The sequence below is a fragment of the Canis aureus genome, chromosome X, assembly GCF_053574225.1.
Source record: "Canis aureus isolate CA01 chromosome X, VMU_Caureus_v.1.0, whole genome shotgun sequence".
Classification (NCBI taxonomy): Eukaryota; Metazoa; Chordata; class Mammalia; order Carnivora; family Canidae; genus Canis; species Canis aureus.
In genome coordinates, this window is record NC_135649.1 from 54178858 (window position 1) to 54185033 (window position 6176).

A 6176-nucleotide genomic window follows, 5' to 3' on the forward strand; every position below is an offset into this window, starting at 1 on the left:
TTCTTTTTTTTTTTAATTTTATTTATGATAGTCACACAAAGAGAGAGAGAGAGAGAGAGAGAGAGGCAGAGACACAGGCAGAGGGAGAAGCAGGCTCCATGCACAGGGAGCCCGATGTGGGATTCGATCCCGGGTCTCCAGGATCGCGCCCTGGCCCAAAGGCAGGCGCCAAACCGCTGCACCACCCAGGGATCCCCACAAAATCAATTCTTGATTTCTTTGTAATCCAGGTGCCTGTATGTTCTTCGTGGTTGACTTGGGACCAGCTCAAAGGAAAACTGCTCTGCTCTTAGTCTTACCTGGTCCACTTTTCCTTCTAAATAAAGGAAAACAGATTGAATCAATTATATTCTTACATAACCTACATTTTTCCCATTTTCCCACTAGGACTTCCTGCTAAAACTAGCAAAAAGATAGTAGCAACTTGAAGATCACAATTCTTTGACTTCATCCATTCCACTTTAGCTGAAAGTTCCCGTGGTCACACTTTAGTTTGTACAAAATTTTGTGCACAAACCATCTACTTCAGAATCATTTAGAGAACTTGTTTAAAGCACAGATTCTTCAGTACCTCCCTCCCCAATGATTCTGATTCAGTAGGTTCTAAGGTGGAACCTAAATATATGTGTTTTTTGCAAAGCCCCTTTGTGATTCTCTTCCAAGTAAATTATTTACCACACTTTGAGGAACATTGCTTTATTTAGACAGGAGTATGTCAGGGTGAGAATAGTTGAAAGATTTCTCATTTGAAGTCCTCTCTTTTCCTTGTTAAGTGGATGAGTTTGTCTGTTTTCCTGCTCCTCATCCCATTAGCACACTTTTATATATTCTTCAGTATCTAAACCAAAGTAAAACCTTTTATGATAACTTTTCCCCACCTAGTTGATCATCTTATTTTGAGTCACTAGGGTATCTAGTGCAAATTAATATTATGGTACTCATCACATACTGCAACACTATTTCTTTCTCCTTAAATCTTGGTGTTCTTTAAGGTTTTGTTTTTTGTCTTCCTCTTTCCTTACTCTTTACACATTCCCTGGGCAATATTATCCATGCCATGGCTTCAACTATCACCCATAAAACTGATGACCTTCAAATCTGTACCTCAAGCGCACATCTCTCTTTTAATCTCCAGATCCATAATTCCAGTGGTCTATTGGAGATCTCTACTTGAGTTTAAAGTACCTCATATCTCAATGTCAAAAACTAAATTAATATTCTTCTGTATCCCCTGTCCTTTCCCCAAACCTAGTCATCCTCTTCTATTATTCTAAGTGGTACCACTATGTACTCAGTTGAAGCCAGAAACTGAACAGTAATTCTACAGTCCTTCCCTTCTTCTTCACTCATTCAATACTGTCAGATCTTCTTCTGAGATATTTCTCAAGTCTCCATTCTCCATTCTCCCACTGTTACTGCATTAGACAAAAGCTAGTTATTAGAGAATATGAAAGTTTATGGTATAGGTAAGGCTAAACAAAGACATTACTTGGGGAAAGACAAATAGTCATACATATTAATTCTTCAAAAATCTCCCGTGTTTAGGGACACCTGGATAGCTCAGTGGTTGAGCATCTGCCTTTGGCTCAGGGCATGATCCTGGGGACCTGGGATCGAGTCCCACATCAGGATCCCCACAGGGAGCCTGCTTGTCCCTCTCCCTATGTCTCTGCTTCTCTCAGTGTCTCTCATGAATAAATAAGTAAAATCTTTAAAAAAATTTTCCCATGCTTATTCCATTGCTAAAGATGTTGAAGGGATAACTAAAGAGATGGAAGTAGAGAGTAGTTAGGTTAGCCAGATCCTCATGTTTCACAGCACAGATTATATAATGTCTAATAATATATAATGTCAAAGATTAATAAATCAAGAAATGGCAGAGCAGTATGTTAAAAAAAAAAAAAAAAAAAAAAACACCAATATACAACCAGCCAAATCCAGAACGTGGAAATTTCTTGGCAAAAGTGAACTGAATTATTATTATAAAAAATTAACAGGAAAATTAGATAAAGAGATTGTTACAGATTGCTGGAGATTTAAGAAACATGCCAACATAATTCAATATGTCTATTTTGTTTGGATCTTAAACAAACCAAAAGGTATTTGGGGGAAATTTGAATACAGATTGAGTACCAGATGCTAGTAAGTAATTATGATAAAGATATTGGGATTATGTTTTTGACATTTTCCTCATCTGCTGGAGATACATGCCAAATATATATGAGTTAAAAGATCTGATGTCAAAGATTTGCTTTAAGATACTTCAGGTCAAACCATCTACAAAACTTAACTCAAAATGAATCATAGACCTAGATGTAAAAACCTGAAACTATAAAAATACTAGAAGGAAACATGAAAAACATATTTAAAATCTTAGGTTTTGCAAAGATTTCTTAGAAATGATACCCAAAACACAATATATAAAAGAACAAATTGATAAAATTGACTTCACCAATATCAAAAATTGCTGCTATTCAAAAGATACTGTTAGGAGAATAAAAGGACAAACCAAAAACTGGGGAAAAATCTTTACAAACCATATATTTAATAAGGGATTGTAACAGGATATATTAAGAATTCCTAAAATAAGCAAACTAACAACCCAATAATAAAATGGGTATGAGAAAAGACTTAACACTGAAGGTCTTATTGCTCACCCCTCACACATCTCCAAGAGAGCTTGGAGCCAGTACTAATCATTGTACAACCTCTGGGAATGTTATATTTGATTATTCTTTCTGTTAACAATTGAGGATTTTATTGTATACACTTGGATCAAAGGGCCATGTTACAGTATCTTGTAAGACTTGCTTTTCACAAACGTTGAGACTTATGATATGCACATGATTTCATCATTGGGGTCATGAGTTTTGGTTATTATACCTAGTTGCATATTACGATGTACCTATGGGTGTGACCCTCCATAAAAGCCTTGGACTCAGATTTGAATGGGCTTCACTGTACAGTCTCCACATATGTCCCTGCACTTCACAGCCAGTGAAAAAGTATATACTATGTGACTGCAGATGGGAAAGGATGTGGAAACCTGTGTCTAATCACTCTAATCCACGCAATGGATATCTTGTTCCTATTGCTCTTGCTGTGTATACTTCTTCTGTAAGAAATGTTAACCATGAGTAAAACCTGTTTGAGTCTTGTAAATCCTTCTGTTAAAGTAGCATGCTTGATGGAGTTCTTGAGACCCCTGAGAAAATAGGAATATAATTTAAACAGAAACTTCACTCAAGGACGTATAAGGGTGACTAATAAGTACATGAAAAGTTGCTTAATAACATTACTCATCTGGGAAATACTACATAAGCCACAATGGGATACTATTTGGTACCTATTAGAATGATTAAAATTAAAAAGAGTGATCATTCTAGATGCAGAAAAAGCATTTGATAAAATAAAGCATACTTTCTTGATAAAAACCTCAAGAAAAGAGGGTTAGAAGGACATATCTTAAAAGGCAATATACGAAAGAACCACAGCTAATATCATCCTCAATGGGGAAAAACTGAGAGCTTTTCCCCTAAGGTCAAGGACATGACAGGGATGTCCACTCTCACTAGTGTTGTTCTTTTTTTTTTTTTTTTTTTTTTTTTGGCTGGGTACAGTATACTTTATTGATGGTACATGACAAGGTAGGGCTCCCCAAGCCCCTCCCCTTCCTTGGGGTCTAGGATGTAAATTGGAGGTCAGGAGATTCTCAGTGTGTTGGGGGATTAAGTTGGGGCAGGGACTCCCCAGCAGCTAAGGGCCTCTCTCTTCCTCTTGTTCTTGCTGGGGCTGGTGGTCCAGGAGGCTCTTACTCCTTGGAGGCCATGTGGACCATGAGGTCCACTACCCGGTTGCTGTAGCCGAATTCATTGTCATACCAGGAAATGAGCTTGACAAAGTGGTCATTGAGGGCAATGCCAGCCCCGGCGTCGAAGGTGGAAGAGTGGGTGTCACTGTTGAAGTCACAGGAGACCACCTGGTCCTCAGTGTAGCCCAGGATGCCCTTGAGGGGTCCCTCCGATGCCTGCTTCACTACCTTCTTGATGTCGTCATATTTGGCAGCTTTCTCCAGGCGGCAGGTCAGATCCACAACTGATACATTGGGGGTGGGGACACGGAAGGCCATGCCAGTGAGCTTCCCGTTCAGCTCAGGGATGACCTTGCCCACAGCCTTGGCGGCGCCAGTGGAAGCAGGGATGATGTTCTGGGCAGCCCCTCGGCCGTCACACCACAGCTTCCCAGAGGGGCCGTCCACGGTCTTCTGGGTGGCAGTGATGGCATGGACGGTGGTCATGAGGCCCTCCACGATGCCGAAGTGGTCATGGATGACTTTGGCTAGAGGAGCCAAGCAGTTGGTGGTGCAGGAGGCATTGCTGACAATCTTGAGGGAGTTGTCATACTTCTCATGGTTCACGCCCATCACAAACATGGGGGCATCAGCAGAAGGAGCAGAGATGATGACCCTCTTGGCCCCGCCTTTCAAGTGAGCCCCAGCCTTCTCCATGGTGGTGAAGACCCCAGTGGACTCCACAACATACTCAGCACCAGCATCACCCCATTTGATGTTGGCGGGATCTCGCTCCTGGAAGATAGAAATGGACTTCCCGTTGATGACAAGTTTCCCGTTCTCAGCCTTGACTGTGCCGTGGAATTTGCCGTGGGTAGAATCATACTGGAACATGTACACCATGTAGTTGAGATCAATGAAGGGGTCATTGATGGCGACAATATCCACTTTGCCAGAGTTAAAAGCAGCCCTGGTGACCAGGCGCCCAATACGGCCAAATCCGTTCACTCTGACCTTCACCATCGTGCCTCGGGGGCGCGCCTGGGGCTGCACCAGAAGATGCGGCTGTCTGTTGGGCGGGGAGGAGCAGAGAGCCTCACTAGTGTTGTTCAATGCAGCACTGGAAGTCTCAGCAATCAGGCAGCAAATAGAAATAAGCATCCTATTTTGCAAAGAAGTCAAACTTTTAATCTGCACAGAGGACATGAAACTCTATGTAGAAAACCTAAAGGACTCCACTAAAACAGTGGTAGAACTAATACATGAATTCAGCAAAGTCATATGATAAAAAAATCAACTTACTGTTATATTTACCAAAGAGGTAAAAGATCTATATAATGAAAAACTATAGAACACTTATGAAATATATTGATTAAGACACAAAAAAAGGAAAAACATCCCATATATATGGATTGGAAGAAAAATATTGTTAAAAGTCTATGCTACCCATAGCAATCTACACATTCTATGCAATACCTATTGAAATAACAGCAAAAATATTCACAAAGCTGAAACAAACAATTCTAAAATATGTATGGAACCAGAAAAGACCTTGAGTAGCCAAATTAATGTGAAAAAGAAAACCAATGCTGGAGGCAATACAATTCCAGACTTAAAGCTGTATGACAAAGCTGTAATCATCAAGACAGTACAATACTAGTACAAAAACAGACACTTAAATCAAAGGAACAGAATAAACAACTCAGAAATAGACCCACAACTCTATGGTCAACTAATCTTTGGCAAAGCTGGAAAGAATATATACTGGAAATAAGACAGTCTCTCCCACAAATAGTGTTGGAAAACTGGACAGCAACTTATAGAAGACTGAAACTGGACCACTTTCTTACACCATACACAAAAATAAATTCAAAATGGATGAAAGAACTAAATGTAAAATAGGAAACTTTCAAAATCCTAGAGGGGAACATAAGCAGCAACCTATTTGACCTTGGCCATTGTAACTTCTTATTAGACTCATCTGTGGAGACAATGGAAACAAAAGCAAACATGAACTACGGAGACTCTATCAAGATAAAAATCTTCTTCACAGCAAATGAAACAACAAAACTAAAAGGCAACCAATGGAATGGGAGAAGATATTTGCAAATGATTTATCACATAAATGGCTAGTATCCAAAATATATAAAGAACTCATAAAACTCAACACCGAAAAAATAATCCAACTAAGAAATGGTCAGAAGACATGAATAGACATTTCTCCAAAGAAGACATAAAAATGGCTGACACATAAAAAATGGACATTACTCATCATAAGGGAAATACAAATAAAAACTACAATGAGATACCACCTCAAAATAGCTAAAATTAATTCAAGAAACAAGAGATGTTGGTGAGGATGTAGAGAAAGGAGAACCCTCATACA

At 39.5% G+C, this 6176-nt stretch overlaps 1 pseudogene; it reads right to left on the minus strand.

Annotated features, from left to right (window-relative positions):
* Positions 1 to 4828, minus strand: LOC144309123 (glyceraldehyde-3-phosphate dehydrogenase pseudogene; annotated as a pseudogene).
* Between the last annotated feature and the right edge of the window lie 1348 nt (positions 4829 to 6176).